The 18121-nt window shown below is 36.6% G+C and overlaps 1 protein-coding gene across 1 annotated transcript in view; it reads right to left on the reverse strand.

The window, feature by feature from the left end:
* Window positions 1-18121, reverse strand: part of LOC118018595 (catenin alpha-3-like) — a 1827095-nt gene that overhangs the window by 425492 nt on the left and 1383482 nt on the right. The window lies entirely within an intron of this gene.

Here is an 18121-nt window from a genome sequence, read left to right on the forward strand (position 1 = left end):
AACTCTTTGCACACTGCTAGTGGGAATGCAAAATGGTGCAGCTGATGTGGAAAACAGTATGAATGTTCCTCAAAAAATTAAAAATAATGCTGCAATAGTCAAACTATGGAAGGAGCCCAAATGCCCATCAACTGATGAATGGATAAAGAAGTGGTGTATATATGCAATGCAATATTATTCAGCCATCAAAAAGAATGAAAGCTTGCCATTTGCAACAACATGGATGGAGCTAAAGTGTATCATGCTAAGCGATAAGTCAGTCAGAGAAACAAAAATACCATATGATCTCACTCATATTGTATGAATTTAAGAAACAAAACAGGTGAACTTATGGAAAGGAGGAAAAAAGGGAGAGGGAAACAAACCATAAGAGACTTTTAAGGATAGAGAACAAACTGAGGGCTGATGGAGGGAGGTGGGTGTGGGGTAGGCTAGATGGGTGATGGGTATTAAGGACGGCACTTGTTATGATGAGCACTGGGTGTTGTATGTAAGTGATGAACCAGTGAATTCTACTCCTGAAACCAATATTGCACTGTATATTAACAAACTGAAATTTAAATAAAAATTTGAAAAGAAAAATAAATTAAAAATAAAATTACTATATGATCCAGAAAAAAGTGTCTTTCATAGAGAAAATATTGTTTTACTTCAGACAAATCATTTTTTTTGTATGTCATGTTTTGATGTTGTATCTAAGGATCTAATGCCTAACCAACATCACAAAAATTATCTCCTATGTTTTAAGAGTTTTATTGTTCTATATTTTTTATATTTTAAGTCTATCATCCAATTTGAGTTAATTTTTTTTTAAAGATTTTTTATTTATTTATTTGAGAGAGAGAGAACACATGAGAGGGGATAGGGTCAGAGGACGAAGCAGACTCCCTGCCAAGCAGGAAGCCTGATGCGGGACTCGATCCAGGGACTCCAGGATCATGACCTGAGCCGAAGGCAGTCGCTTAACCAACTGAGCCACCCAGGCGCCCCGAGTTAATTTTTGTAAGTGATATACGGCCTAGATCAATTGTTCCAGCACCATTGTTCCAGCACCATTATTTGTTGAATTCCTTCAGTGAATTGTCTTTACACTTCAGTCAAGAATTGCCTGATTTCGGGCGCCTGGGTGGCTCAGTTGGTTAAGCGACTGCCTTCGGCTCAGGTCATGATCCCAGAGTCCTGGGATCGAGTCCCACATCGGGCTCCCGGCTCGGTGGAGAGCCTGCTTCTCTCTCTGACCCTCCCCCCTCTCATGTGCTCTCTCACTCTCTCTCTCTCTCAAATAAATAAATAAATAAATAAATAAAATCTAAAAAAAAAAAAAGAATTGCCTGATTTCTGGATTCTCCAACCTGTCCTATTGACCTCTGTGCTTACCCTTTGCAAATACCTTTCTTAATCACTGTAGTGTTATAGTAAGTCTCAAAATCATGTAAGATGGATCCTCCAAACTTTGTTCTTCTTTTTCAAATAATTTTGGCTAGTCTGGTTTCTGTGCTTTCCCATATGCATTTTATAATCAGCTTGTTTATAGTTTGGAAAAAGTCTGCTGGGTTTTTGACTAGTATTGTAATAAATGTATAAATCAATTTGAGAAGAACTGTTATCTTAACTGTATTGAGTCTGCTAATAAATGAACATGATATGTTGCTCCATTTATTTAGGTCCTCTTTGATTTCTGTGATCAGCATTTTGTAGTTTGCAGCATACAGATGCAGCACATATTTCTTTAGATTTATTCCTAAGTACTTCATGTTTAGAGTTATGATAATTGGCATTCTTTTATAATTTTGGTTTCCAATTATTCTTTGCTACTATATAAAAATACCATTGATCTTTGTACATTTACCTTGTCCCTCTGGCCTTGTTGTATTCACTTATCATTAGTGAACTTCAGTTCTATGACCTTTTTGTGTGTGTGCTAATGTCTTAAAATTCATAATCACATTACCGGTATATGGGAACAGTTTTACTTTTATCCTTTTCAATCTACATACCTTTTCTTTCTTTCTCTTGCCTTATGCACTGTTTAGGACTTTCAATGCAATGTTTAAGAAAAATAGTGAAGGAAATACCCTTGTTTCTTTTTTTTTTAATAAGAATAAAGCAATACTTCATTTTTGGCAAAATGCATATTTCAATCTTGTTTCTGATGTTAGGAAGAAAGCATGCATTCTTCTACTGTTAAGCATGATGTTAGCCGTAGGTTTTTTGCAGATCCCCTTTATCAAGTTAAGGGAGTTCCCCCCTACCCTCGCTATTTCCATTATAGGAATTTTTATCCGGAATTAAATTTGAACTTTGTTGAATACCTTTACTTCATCTTTGACATATCATATGATTTTTTCCTTTTTTAGTCTGTTAATACTATAGATTACAATGTTTGATTTTCAAATGTTGAGCTAGCCTTGCATCTCTGCACTAAACTGTACTTGGTAATGCAGTTATTATTCTTTTTATATACTAGTGAATTAGATTTCTTAATATGGTGTTGTGGATTTTGCATCTATGTTCATGAGAGATATTGGTCTGTAATTTTGTTTTGTGATTTCCTTATTTAATTTCACTGTTGGGGTATTGTTGGCCTAATAACTTGAGTTGGGAAGTGTTCCATCTTTTTTTTTTGTTTTCTAGAAATGTAATTAATGTCATTTCTTAATTAAATGTTGGGTAGACTTCATGAGGCCTGGAGTTTTATTTGTTGGAAGTTTTAAACTACAAAATCAATTTCTTTAATGGATACAGAGTACTCAGAACATCCCTTCCTTCTTCACTGACTTTTTTTTCAACAGCTTTACTAAGATATAATCTACATACCATATAATTCACCCATGTAAAGGGTAAGATTCAATGGTTTGGGGTAATATCACAGAGTTGTGCATCCATCACCATGATTAATTTTAAAACATTTTTATAATCCCAAAAAGAAATCCTGCACCTCTTGTCCATCACTCCCAGATCTCCCCATTCTCCTTACATAACCACTAATCTACTTTTTGTGCCTATATATTTGTCTGTTGTCTCATATGAAATAACACTGAATACTAATGGAATCAAACACTCTGTAGTGTTTGACTGGCTTCTTTCACTTAACATACTGTTTTCAAGGTTCATCCTTGTTGTAGCATGTACTAGTACTTCATTTTCTTTACAGCTGAATTATATCCCATTACATGCACATATCATGTTTTATTTTTTTGAAGATTTTATTTATTTGAGAGAGAGAGCACGAGCAGAGGAAGGGGCAGAGGGAGAAGTGGCTTCCTGCTGAGCAGGGAACGAGATGCGGGGCTCAATCCCAGGACCCTGAGCAGAAGGCAGATGCTTACTGATTGAGCCACCCAGACACTCCCCATATCATGTTTTATTTATCATTTCATCAATGGTGAACATTTGGGTTGTTTCCACTTTTGAGCTATTATGATTAATGCTGATATGAGTATTCATGTATAAGTTTTTGCACAGACATATGTTTTCATTTCTCTTGGGTATGTACTTAGGAATGGAATTGCTGGATCATATGGTAAATGATGTGTTTCACTGCTTTTAAACTGTCTGACTGTTTTCCAAAGCTGCTTCACCATTTTACATTCCCATAGTGTATGAGGATTCCAATTTCTCACATCCTTTTCAGTACTTGTTATGATCTGCTCAATGACATTTAAATGTTTGCATCCTTCAAGGATGCAAGGTCCATTTCATCTAGTTCATCAAATTTATGTGCACATAGTTGTTTGTAGTATTTTATTATTACCCTTTTAATGCCTGTGGTTTATCTTCCCTTCCATTCCTGATATTAGTAATTTGTGTTTTGTCTTTTCTCAGTTTCCAGGGGCACTGCTGCCATCACCTTAGGAGTGGACTTGCCTTGCACAGGACTGAGAGAATTAACAGAGTTTCATGCCATACACTCACTCCCACATATCTATCCTCTGGCCTGAGAAAAGGGACTTTTTTTGGTGCTTCTCTGTGCCTGGGGCCAACTTCCCAGATTCAGACTGTCCAAGAGTTCTAAGCCAGGAAATACGGAAGGAAAAAAAAGAGAATTCAGGGAGCTTACCATTGTATGAGGTCATTCTTTAATTTCTGATTTCCTCTCAAGTCTGTTATTGCTTTTGAGAGTTTGCCGAAGATTTATTTTATGTATTATGTCCAAAGTTGTAGCTGTCATCAATGGGAGAGATAGGGAGAGATGTACTTACTCCATTTAAAACTGGGACTGGTATCACCAGCTATCCAGTCTTACCTATAACTTACTGTCAGCATAAACTCCCTGTGTTATCATGGAAATGTACTCAATTTTCTACTCACTTTTCCCTAAGGGTACAATACTCTAAGGATGATTTTGAAACATTACAAGAAGCTGAAGTATCTTCTCAATCAAAAGATAATTAAATTATGTTCAATATAATTCTGGCTCTAATTACATTGTAATGTAATACAATTATTTTGACATTCTTTCCAGCAAGAGTGTACTTACCTCTTTAATTTAAATAATGTTGAGCTCATATTTTTGTCCATATTTCCTCCATGCGGTCTTCTCTGACATACAAAACTTATACTACTTTCATTATTTTCTAACCTGTTTTTTTAATATTATGCATTTGGCCCCTTAATGTATTTTTAATTTGTATCATAAAATAATCCTGCTATTTAATTCAACCATAGTTAAACACCTGGAAGATTTGGATCATGTTCCACTTTTCAGCACTTAGCTTAATGCTATATTCCTAGTAAGTAAATGCCAAATAAGCTTTGACTGAAAAATAGACGTAAAAGAAGCTTAATCCTTTATTATATTCTGACCCCAAAATGGCAGAGAAGATAATATTATATCTATAAATTTATTTGCTGAAAACTTAGATACAGGGTTACCGGTATAATGCTGATAAATGCTTTATAGATAAATGCTGATAAATAAGAGGTAGTAAAACAAGAACAGAAGAGGAAAAGTTACACTTACTCTCAGGATTAAAGTCTAATGTTTTCTCTTTTATTATTATGGATGGAGATGGAATGTGTGGAAGGGTTTTGGTTAAAGATGAAAATTTTGAATTGATTAAACTCTCTTTCCATAGTGATGCATTAAAAACAAGCTGGTGATCTCCAAATTAGACCTCATAATTATCTGAGAAGATCAGGGATTAGTAGTCTCCTGCAACTATGTGATAGAGCTCATAAATAAGTTAGTGCTTAAATATTTAGGTCCAGGGTACTTTTCTCAATTTTCTATAATTCGAGTATCATGATGTATACAGCATCAAGAACAAGATATTGTACATCTCTGTTGCATTTTGCATTATACTTTCCTCTTCATTATCCCCCAATACATTTATGCTTCTAGAAGAGAGGAGGAATTTATCTTATTTATTTTTTTCTCCATTCAGCACTTAATAGGTATAGTGTTTGTGCATCGCTGTGGTACAAAGAGATGTTAAAGAGATTACCTAATTGTGACCTAATGATATGCCATTGTGCTCTCATTTTAATGTAGGTGAACATTATCATCTTATTTTATGGTCAGCATTTTTAAAGACTTTTAAAACACTATACTGATATGTGAAAACCCTTATTACTATTATTATTTTAAATTCTTGGTCAGTTTCTCATTCCTTTTATCATTTGGTTTTATACTTGTCACTATCAACACACTGGAAATAGGGGTTTCCTTCTCCTGCCTGTGTAAGGAGGGAGCTCCAAGCCGAAGGTTCTTTCTTTGCTCATCTCGTGTCTTTGTTACAGGAAGGACAGCAATTTGAAGTGCAGTCTTCCGCATTATCCTGGGGAGATGGACGTTGCTGATAACTGGACAAACATCCAGGAGAGTATTTGAGTATGACAACCAAATAACAAAGTTATCGTAAAGTTTGATTTAAAAATATGGGATTATCCAAGATCAAATGGCACTGAATTTTTTAAACTGCTATGTACTTTCCTAGGAGGACAAAGAAAAGCTTCTGAGGTTTGATTCTAACACACATTTTAAGCTAATCATTCTTCTTAACATGAGGGTCCTCTTTTATATCATTTACCTTTATAATCTTCTTCTATCCTTCTGCACTTCTTTTAATAAAGTTCTAAAATGGCATCTTATCATTGCATCGGGTGCACACTTTTGAGTAAGAGTTTATTAGCCCTTGATGGGTCAGAAGAGAAATGTGTGATAACATGCAGCTTTCACAAAAAAGTTAGAAACCACTGGTTTGTTCAAATCAGCATTTGCCAGGAAACACCTCAGAGATACATGAAGTTACTGAAAGCTAATCTGATCATTTGTAAGCTTTAAAGGGTCTCTCCAAATATCTTTGCTCTGACAGTTGTGTGAAATATTTATTAAAAAAAAAAAAACTGTAAAGGTTTGATATACAGAGATGTTCTCAAACTTGCTTTACACATTTAAAAATATTAAACTGTCATTAAAATGACTTAGCATTTTAATTAGTTCTTGATCCCTTTTTGATTCTCTAAAAGAGTTACTATTTCTGAAAAAAAAATTCTTTAAATAAATGCCTTCACTACAATCTCAGATCGATCCGATGATTTAGACTTTCACTGCTTTTCTTTCAGTATGAAATGCACTATGTGTCTTGTTTTATTGTATTCCTTAAGTGTATGTAATAGCACTATGTTTCAAATATAGAATTAGGCTGAGCTGCTAATGATCAGTCAAAAAATATCCTTTGCTCTTTCTTGTGCTACTTATAATTTGAATTTTTAAAATGTTTTTCCCTTCAAAATGATCTTAATTTGAAGAAAAGACACACTGATAAACCTGTATCATAAAAATAATATTTCAGGAAGTGAAAGCAATTTTGAAGATAAAACTATCAGAATTAGGATTTATACAGGATTTTGAAAATTTGAATCAGCTAGATAGTAAATCTACCAGTGCATATCAAGTCTAGAATGTAGGTAAATGACTCAGATTTAAAAATAATAAGGTAAGTGATGTGCATTAACACTATAGATCTTCTAGTTCATCTCTCTTTTAGCAGTTGAGGAGATGGGGTCCATATAGTTTAAGGGACTTTTACAATTATATTTTGGGAAACCTAAGTCAAGAACTTTGGATTTTCAGATTCTCTACATGATACTTTCTTCCTCTGACCATGGCACATAAAGTAACATTTAAAGTAATATTTGTGAACTCGTCTCCAATGTCTCTAAGGCTATGAAACCATCTAGGATGAATTAGTCATGGAGAGGACTCCTTTGTCCATATGATTCTGTTCTGTCAATCAGTGAATTTATGGGTCCTCAGTGAGCTGTGTATGCATTATTTATTCATCTATTTAACATATATTTATTGAGTGTCTACTCTATGCCAGGTCCTTTGCTAGTTTCCAAAATTAGATGTTAAAGCAGAAAGTAGGGGGGGTTGAGAGATACAGACACTAAAAAACATATAGTTTGTTTAGGCACATGGAAAAAAAAAATGAGCATATCCAGAATATAAAACATTTAGAAGTGGAGGAGGAGCAAGATGGCAGAGGAGTAGGAGACCTAAATTTCATCTGGTCCCAGGAATACAGCTAGATAGCTCTCAAACCATTCTGAACACCTACAAACTCAACAGGGGATCAAAGAAAAGAATAGCAGCAACTCTCTGAAAAGAAAAGCAACCACTTTCTGGAAGGTAAGACATGCAGAGAAGTGAATCTGAGGTGATATATGGGAAGATAGACCTTGGGGGGAGGGAGCCTCCGTCATCCACTACCGGCAAGTGATAGAGCAGCGGAGCAAAAAATTGGAACTTTTAGAAGTCTCCTCCACTGAGGGAAGTTGCTCCAGTGGCTAAGGGGCCCTCACTGGGACAATGTGGTCTCAGGACCCTCAGGGTCACAGAAAGACCGGGGGTGCCTGAGTGTGGCAGAGCTCCCAGGTATTGGAGCAGGGAAGCCAGCTACAAAGACAGAGATGAGGAGTGGGCTCTCAGGTCAGGGTTGCCAAAAATTGTGATCTGTGGCACAGTCGGGTCACTGCTCATCGAGCAGGGACCCCACAAGCGGAAGATCCGTGGAGACTCCCCTTCCTCCCCTGGGAGGAGTGGCGCAGGAGTGCACCACAGGGATCTGCTGGGTTTGGAGACTCCACATGGGGTCGGATGCCAGAGATAGAAATGTTCGATCGCAGGCCGGGTGAGCATGGAGTGCAGCCGGAGACCAAGGAGAGAGGAGTGATTGACTGCTTTTCTCTGGGGGCTCACTCAGGAGTGGGGTCCCAACCTTTCGGCTCACTTATTTTTGTATATATATAAGTTTTTATTTTGTTAAAATTTTGGGAGGCAGTTTCTTCTAACAGAGCAAAATATACCCAAATTCTAGTTTGTGACTCTGTTCTATTCACCAGTCTGATCATATTCTTTTTTTTTTTTTTTCTTTATTTTCCCCCCGGTTTGGGGTCTCTTCTGATTTGTTTAGTGTATATTTTTCTGGGGTCATTGTCACCCTGTTAGCACTTTGTTCTCTCATTCATCTATTCTCCTCTGGACAAAAGGACTAGATGGAAAAACTCACCTCAAAAAAAAAAAAAAAACAAAAAACACAACAAGAGGCAGTACCGACTGCCAGGGACCTAATCAATATGGACATTAGTAAGATGTTGAACTAGAGTTCAGAATGATGATTATAAAGATACTAGTTGGGCTTGAAAAAAGCATAGAAGATACAAAGGATCCCTTTTTGGAGAAATAAAAGAACTAAAATCTAACCAAGTCAAAATCAAAAAGGCTATTAATGAGGGCAATCAAAAATGGAAGCTCTAACTGCTAGGATAAAAGAGGCAGGAGACCAAATGATGGAGAATAAAGAACCTGAGAAAAAGAGAGATAAACAACTACTGGATCGCAAGGGAAGAATTTGAAAGATAAGTGATACCATAAGATGAAACAATATTAGAATAACTGGGATCCCAGAAGAAGAAAGAGAGGGGCAGAAGGTATATTGGAACAAATTAGAGCAGACAACTTCCCTAATTTGGGGAAGGAAACAGGCATCAAAATCCAGGAGGCACAGAGAACCCCCTCAAAATCAATAAAAATAGGCCAACACCCTGACATCTAATAGTAAAACTTACGAGTCTCAAAGACAAAGAGAAAATCCTGAAAGCAGCTCGGGACAAGAGGTCTGTAACCTACAATGGTAGAAATATTAGATTGGCAGCAGACCTATCCACAGAGACCTGGCAGGCCAGAAAGGACTGGCATGATATATTCAGGGCACTAAATGAGAAAAATAATGCAGCCAAGAATACTATATCCAGCAAGGCTGTCATTGAAAATAGAAGGAGAGATAAAAAGCTTCCAGGGCAAACAAAAACTAACGGAATTAGCAAACACAAAACCAGCCCTACAAGAAATATTGAGAGGGGTCCTCTAAGCAAAGAGAGAGCCTAAAAGTAACATAGACCAGAAAGGAACACAGACAATATACAGTAACAGTCACCTGGTAGGCAATACAATGGCACTAAATTCATATATTTCAATAGTTACCCTGAATGTAAAATGGGCTAAATGCCCCAATCAAAAGACACAGCATATCAGATTGGATAAAAAACACAACATCCTTTGATATGCTGTCTGCAAGAGACTAATTTTAGACCCAAAGACACATCCAGATTGAAAGTGAGGGGGTGGAAAACACCCTCATCAGAAGGACATCAAAAGAAAGCTGGGATGGCAATCCTTATATCAGAGAAATTACATTTTAAACCAAAGACTATAACAAGAGATGAGGAAGGACACTATATCATACTTAAAGAGTCTATACAACAAGAAGATCTAACAATTGTAAATATCTATGCCCCTAACATGGGAGAAGCCAATTAATAACAAAATCAAAGAAACACATTGACAATGATAATAGTAGGGGAGTTTAAGATCCCCCTCACTAAAATGGACAGATTATCTAAGAAAAATATCAACAAGGAAATAAAGGCTTTAAAGGACACACTGGACCAAATGGACTTCACAGACATATTCAGAACATTCCACCCCAAAGCAACAGAATACACATTCTTCTCTAGTGTACATAGAACATTATCCAAAATGGATCACAACCTGGGTCACAATTCAGGTCTCAACTAGTACCAAAAGATTGGGATCATTCCCTGCATATATTCGGACCACAATGCTTTGAAACTAGAACTCAATCACAAGAAGAAAGTTGGAAAGAACTCAAATACATGGAGGCTAAAGAGCATCCTACTAAAGAATGAATGGGTCAACCAGGAAATTAAAGAGGAGTTAAAAAAAAATCATGGAAACAAATAAAAATGAAAACACAACTGTTCAAAATCTTTGGGATACAGCAAAGGTGGTCCCAAGAGGAAAGTATATAGCAATACAAGCCTTTCTCAAGAAATAAGAAAGTTCTCAAATACACAACCTAAACCTACACTTAAAGGAGATGGAGAAAGAACAGCAAATAAAGCCTAAACCCAACAGGAGAAGAGAAATAATAAAGGCCAGAGCAGAAATCAAAGAAATAGAAACCAAAAGAAGAGTAGAACAGATCAATAAACTAGGACCTGGTTCTTTGAAAGAATTAATAAGATTGATAACCCCCTGCCCAGACTTATCAAAAAGAAAAGAGAAACAACCCAAATAAATAAAATCATGAATGAAAGAGGAGAGATCACAACCAACAGCAAAGAAATACAAACAATTATAAGAACATATTATGAGTAACTCTATGCCAGCAAATTAGATAATCTGGAAGAAATGGATGCATTCCTAGAGATGTAGCAACTACCAAAACTGAAGAAATAGAAAACCTGAAGAGACCCACAACCACTAAGGAAATTGAAGCAGTAATCAAAAATCTCCCAACAAACAAAAGCCCAGGGCCAGATGGCTTCCCAGAGGAATTCTACCAAACATTTAAAGAATTAATACCTATTCTGAAACTGTTCCAAAAAATAGAAATGGAAGGAAAACTTCCAAACTCATTTTATGAGGCCAGCATTACCTTGATCCCAAAACTAGACAAAGATCCCATCAAAAAGGAGAATTACAGACCAATATTCCTGATAAACCTGGATGCAAAAATTCTCACCAAAATACTAGCCAATAGGATCCAACAGTACACTAAAAAGATTATTCACCACGACCAAGTGGGATTTATCCCTGGGCTGCAAGGTTGGTTCAACATCCACAAATCAATCAATGTGATACAATACATTAATAAAAGAAAGAACAAGAACCACATGATCCTCTCAATAGATGCAGAAAAAGCATTTGACAAAGTACAGCATCCTTCCTTGATCAAAACTCTTCACAGTGTAGGGATAGAGGGTACATACCTCAATATTATAAAAGCCAACTATGAAAAACCCACAGCAAGTATCATTCTCAATGGGGAAAAACTGAGAGCTTCTCCCCTAAGGTCAGAAACACAGTAGGGATCTCCACTATCACCACTGCTATTCAACATAGTATTAGAGGTCCTAGCCACAGCAATCAGACAACAAAAAGAAATAAAAGACATCTGAATCAGCAAAGAAGAAATCAAACTCTTACTCTGCAGATAATATGATACTTTATGTGGAAAACCCAAAAGATTCCTCCCCAAAACTGCTAGAACTCATACAGGAATACAGTAAAGTGGCAGGATATAAAATCAATGCACAGAAATCAGTTGCATTTCTATACACAAACAATGAGACAGAAGAAAGAGAAATTAAGGAGTCAATCCCATTTATAGTTGCACCCAAAGCCATAAGATACCTAGGAATAAATCTAACCAAAGAGGCAAAGGATCTGTACTCAGAAAACTATAGAATACTCATGAAAGAAATTGAGGAAGACACAAAGAAATGGAAAAACGTTCCGTGCTCATTGATTGGAAGAACAAATATTGTGAAACTGTCTATGCTACCTAGAGCAATCTACACATTTAATGCAATGCCTATCAAAATACCATCAACCTTCTTCAAAGAAATGGAACAAATAATCCTAAAATTTGTATGGAACCAGAAAAGACCTCGAATAGCCAGAGGTATGTTGAAAAAGAAGAGCAAAGCCGGTGGCATCAGAATTCCGGACTTCAAGCTCTATTATGAAGCAGTCATCAACAAGACAGTATAGTACTGGCACAAAAACAGACACATAGATCAATGGAGCAGAACAGGGAGCCCAGCAATGGACCCTCAACTCTATGGTCAACTAATCTTCGACAAAGCAGGAAAGAATGTCCAATGGAAAAAAGGCAGTCTCTTCAACAAACGGTGTTGGGAAAATTGGACAGCCACATGCAGAAGAATGAAACTGGACCATTTCCTTACACCACACACAAAAATAGACTCAAAATGAATGAAAGACCTGAATGTGAGACAGGAATCCATCAATATCCTTGAGGAGAACCCAGGCAGCAACCTCTTCGACCTCAACCACAGCAACTTCCTCCTAGAAACATTGCCAGGGCAAGGGAAGCAAGGGCAAAATTGAACTTTGGGACTTCATCAAGATAAAAAGCTTCTGCACAGCAAAGGAAACAGTCAACAAAACCAAAAGACAACTGACAGAATGGGAATAGATATTTGCAAATGACATATCAGATAAAGGGCTAGTATCCAAAATCTATAAAGAACTCATCAAACTCAACACCTAAAGAACAAAGAATCCAATCAAGAAATGGGCAGAAGAGATGAATGGACATTTTTCCAAAGAAGACATCCAAATGGCCAACAGACACATGAAAAAGTGCTCAACATCGCTCGGCATCAGGGAAATACAAATCAAAACCTCAATGAGATACCACCTCACACCAGTCAGAATGGCTAAAATTAACAAGTCAGGAAACGACAGATGTTGGTGAGGATGCGGAAGAAGGGGAACCCTCCTACACTGTTGGTGGGAATGCAAGCTGGTGCAGCCACTCTGGAAAACAGTATGGAGGTTCCTCAAAAAGTTGAAAATAGAGCTACCCTATGACCCAGCAATTGCACTACTGGGTATTTACCCCAAAGATACAAATATAGTGATCTGAATGGGCACCTGCACCCCAATATTTAGGGCAGCAATGTCCACAATAGCCAAACTATGGAAAAAGCCTAGATATCCATCAACAGATGAATGGGTAAAGAAGATGTGGTATATATATATACAATGGAATATTATGCTGCAGTCATCAAAAAATGAAATCTTGCCATTTGCAACAACATGGATGGAACTAGAGGGTATTATGCTAAGTGAAATACATCAATCAGAGAAAGACAATTATCATATGATCTCACTGATAGGAGGAATTTGAGGAACAAGACAGAGGATCATAGTGGAAGCGAGGGAAAAATTAAATAGGATGAAACCAGAGAGGGAGACAAACCATAAGAGACTCTTACTCTCAGGAAACAAACTGAGGATTGCTGGAGTGTAGGGGGGTGGGAGGAATAGGGTGGTTGGGTGATGGACATTGGGGAGGGTATGTGCTATGGTGAGCGCTGTGAATTGTGTAAGACTGATGAATCACAGACCTCTACCCCTGAAACAAATAATACATTATATGTTAATTTAAAAAAGTAAAAAAACAAACAAAAAAAAAATCAGAAGTTATGGTAAGCAATCTGTTAAATGGCCCAATGACCTTGCATCCTGATATTTATACCCTGTCTTCAAGTGGCTTAGTAACCCATTGAACTTAGTAACTCCCTTTTAACAAATTGAATATAGCAAAAATGATGGTATACCACCTCAGAAATTAGATTATACAAAAAGGTGACTTCCACCCTAGGCTCTCTCTTTCTCTTACTCTCTCCCTTGTTTGGATTGCTCGCTCTGAGGGAAGTGAGTTGCCATATTGTGAGAACACTCAGGCAGCATATGAAGAGGGCCACATAGCAGGAAACTGAAGTCTCCTGCTAACAGCCATGTGAATGAGCTTGGAAGCAGATCCTTCAGCCCTGGTTGAGACTTGGATGAGGGCAACCCTGGCCAAAAGCTTAACTGCAACCTCATGAGAGCCCCTGAGCCAGAACCACCCAGGTAAGCTGCTTTCAGATTCCTGACTCTCAGAAACGGTGAGACAGTAAATGTTTATTGTCTTAATTTGCTAAATTTTAGGGTAATTTTTTATGCAGCAATAGATAACTAATATAGAGAGGGTAAGTTTTGCTATTGTACAGTTTTTAAGGAGGCAGGGTAATGAAATGGTAATTTGGCGGACAGATCACAGTACTGGAGAAAACAAGCCATAAAAGGCTGAGTCAGCACTGATGAGAAAGGCTTGTCCATTCACTATTGGGATATATTGTGTAAGTCAATTATTCTAAATAAAAAAAAAAATTAGCCACTAAGTTTTCAGAGCTAGAAAAGACATCAGGAAAAAAAAAAAACAAAGGAGGATCCATCAATTCAGGCTGCATTATATCCGATTATGAAAGCTTACTGAGGACTTCCAAAAAAGGAAAAAAAAGCAATTAACAACAAAACCTAATTGCCTTATTCTGTATGATTAAAGTAGATGTGTGAGGGGCTCTTGGGTGGCTCAGTAGGTTAAGCATCTGCTTTTGGCTCAGGTCATGATCCCAGGGTCCTGGGATTCTGGGATTGAGCCCCACCCCAAGCCCCATGTTGGGCTTCCTGCTCAGCGGGGAGTCTGCTTCTCCCTTTCCTTCTGCCCCTCCCTCTGCTCCTCTCCCTCTCTCTCTCTAATAAATAAATAAATAAAATCTTTTTAAAAAGTAGGTGTGTGAGAGTGACTATGTGTGTGTGTTTTTATTGGTATCTTCAAATACATTTGGGGGGGATAAATGAGTTATGATGCAATAGTTACACAAGGTTGTATAATTAAAAGAGTTTGAAAAATTCTATAGAATGTACTCACATGAAACTTATTCAAGAATACAGCAAAGCAGGAGATAGAATGTGCCAGCCAGCATCAAGACCTGGAGATTTGTAGGCACATCTATAGAGTCCTTTCTTAATCACACAAAATGCACTTCATTTTCTGCATTATGAACCATCAAGATATATGCAAAGAAGTGTGGGTTTGGGAGAGTACAGGCCAAAGATTCCAGTAGAGTCTTTTATGTCCCACTGGTCATATAGCCAAGCTGAGCAATGTTACTAGTTAAACAAGTGTAAGCCATCAATCGTGTAAGCCACCAATAAACACATTCTAAATTACTAGTTAGTCCATCATCTTTATCATAGCCGACAGTCAGTACCAGACTTCCAGACACCCCTGGAGATGTCCCAGTCATGCTGTAAGATAACTCTATTTTACACTATGACTAATAAACACAAAACAATTATTTTACATATAATATAGCATGTGTACTTGCACAGTTATAATAATATTAAATATAATAAGTGATATGATAAAATATCTATATATACTGTATTATTATAAATGGATATAAACATATGCGTATGTATGTATATGTGTGCATATGTCATTTATGCATACATATATATAGATATAAATTCATAATGGGCAAAAAAGATAATATTTACCATGTAAGAAATCTGGTTTTTGACAAAGACAAAACACATGACAAATATAAACAATAAGCAAATATAAATAACTAAGTATAAGCTGATAACAATACAATCAAAGTTATAAAGTTTTAAAATTCTGTAGTTAGGTTCATGATATTCTAAGCCTGCTTGGTGGGATTTCTGTACTAATATCTTTTAAAGAGGATAGCGAATTGCTTTCTTTGTCATGTGAGTGATTGAGTGATTTTGTTTGTCTGAATGTACTCCAGGCTCTTTTCAGAATTTTTTTTTTTTTCTTGCAGTCTCTTGACTTTCTGTTCTATTTTGGATCAGTCACTTTATAGAGCTAGTAGGGATCTGCCATCTTGTCATTTTATCCATTACATTCCTGAGTTAGATTCACGATCAGTTTTCCATCTCTTACTAGGTCTGTTTTTTCCTCGTTTGTCTTTGCAAGTTATTTCTCAAAAAGAATTTGTGCAACTTAGATACTCTGGGTTCTTATGCAGACAAAAAAACTTTTTATTTTACCACACATTTTGGATGAATGTAGTATTCTAAGTTCAAATTAATTTGCTCACTGAATGTGAAGCCATTGCTTGGTTGCTTTCCAGAATCCACTGTTGCTGGTCAGTCAGTCTCAGGCAAGATGGAACCTTAATCTCTTTGATGACCTCTATTTGTGCATATTCTGGATTGAGAGGTTTGCTACTCTCTTTCTTCTATCTGCATGTTTCCAGATACTTTCTATCTTCTGGGTTCAGTTTTTTCCTGATGAGGCCACACCCATGAATTTGTTACTATGGGTTTATTCCCTTTTGTGTCCCTTTACTGTTACTTTAAAGGGATGTTAAACAAAGGTGGGATAGATATATCTTGTCAGTCTGCCTTCTTGTTAACTTTTTAAATAGATAAAAAACAAGGGGGAAAAACACATTTTAAGCCTCTGGTCTCAAAATCATTTGATTATAATTGCGAAGATAGGATAAATGTATATTTTTAATATTTTATTTATTTGAGAGAGAGAGAGAGCGCACAAGCAGGGGGAGGGGCAGAGAGAGAAGCAGACTCCCTGCTGAGCAGGGAGCCCAATGAGATGCAGGCTTCCGCCCCGGGATTCCAGGACTGTGACTTCAGCGGAAGGCAGATGCTTAACTGACTGAGCTACCCAGGTGCCCCAGCATAAATATATTAATAAACACAAATAATAAACAATTCCCATATAGAAGTACACTTGGTAGAAAGAAAAATTAAGTAGGAGAGATGGTAAGAGAAGTATAATATTTTAACTTACTGCTTCTTCCCTCAATTTTTATTATTAATTTTTTTTTATCAATACTCTTAATTCCTCTTTCTGGTTACATAGGAATTTTGAGGCAAGTGGTAAAAGAATGCACATAGCCTTTCTTAGATCACTGTAACCTACAATCAACATAGACTTTAGAATATCTGGAACCTTAAAGAAATACTGCCAGCAGTGTTTATAATAAATGATACCTTTAAAAACCCCTACATCAGCAGAAAAATTTTATAATATAAATTGTTCACTTAACTTTAACTGCTATAGATTTTGGCAGACAGTAAAAGTAAATGGTGGGTGATCACCAGAATATATTACATTTTCCAAGGTACCACTGGGTTACTAATACATTTCAGAAGAAACTTGTTCCAAGGTCCTTAGCCTGCTATGTGGGATTGTTAAACAGTAATACTTTCTTTTGTAATTGACGAAAGAGGAAGTTGCAATTACCATTAGCTTGAAAATTTAACTTGGGAAATGAAAATATATGTCCACAGAAATCAGCATGGGCACACAGTGAGAAAGAATTTCCAGTTGCCTAAAATTTCTTTATTTTTTCTTGAACTATCTCTATCCTCACTGAGTTGGTTAATGGAAAACTGACCAATGTTTATTCCACTTGATCTGCTCCTGGTCTTGTTCTCCCAACTGTGGCTGTCATTGAAAATACCCTTTCTTCCTTCAGTCAAATCATCTCTTCTTCCTCCATTAAAAATCCTGAGATACAGAATATGTTTATAGTTTTTCCCAAGTTTATAGTTTATACCAAGAGGTGAAATAATCTTTAACTCACCCAATTATGATAAACAACTTGTTGACTTCACTGAAGAAAATACTCACATCTATTAACAAAGCTTATAGATAGCCCTGTTATTTGAAGATGTGGGCCTGATCATTTGTTTCTGTCTTTACAATGATAGGATTTTTCAGCATTTGCTTTTATAGCCACAAAGCTTAATAATATAAATGCAATACTGTCTTCTTCTGCCAACAGCTATAGGCGCTATTTACCTTAGAAATGCTTAAATCTTCACTCACTACACATACTCTCATCTGGGAAATGTGGCAATGTCCTCCTGTCCATTGTGGTATGCCCACACAAACAGGACTACATTTAAAGAATCCCAGGAAAAACATGATATGAAAGACAGTTGGGAAAGAGAGGCTGGAGATGAAATGGCTAAAACTATTGCCAATTAAGCTCTACTATGTGCACCAATTATTTAACACCAGAGGAAATGCAATCTGATTTATACATTCACATGGTTACTGCTCACTTCAAAGCCAGAGAAAAGAAAATCTGAGAGACCTACCACTTCAGTTTATTTTCTAGTCTCAGTGAACTTGAATCTCAAATTTAGTTTTACAGATGAGTATGTAAAATT

Source organism: Mirounga leonina, unplaced genomic scaffold, assembly GCF_011800145.1.
Source record: "Mirounga leonina isolate KUSES-001 unplaced genomic scaffold, KU_Mleo_1.0 Mir_107, whole genome shotgun sequence".
Lineage (NCBI taxonomy): Eukaryota > Metazoa > Chordata > Mammalia > Carnivora > Phocidae > Mirounga > Mirounga leonina.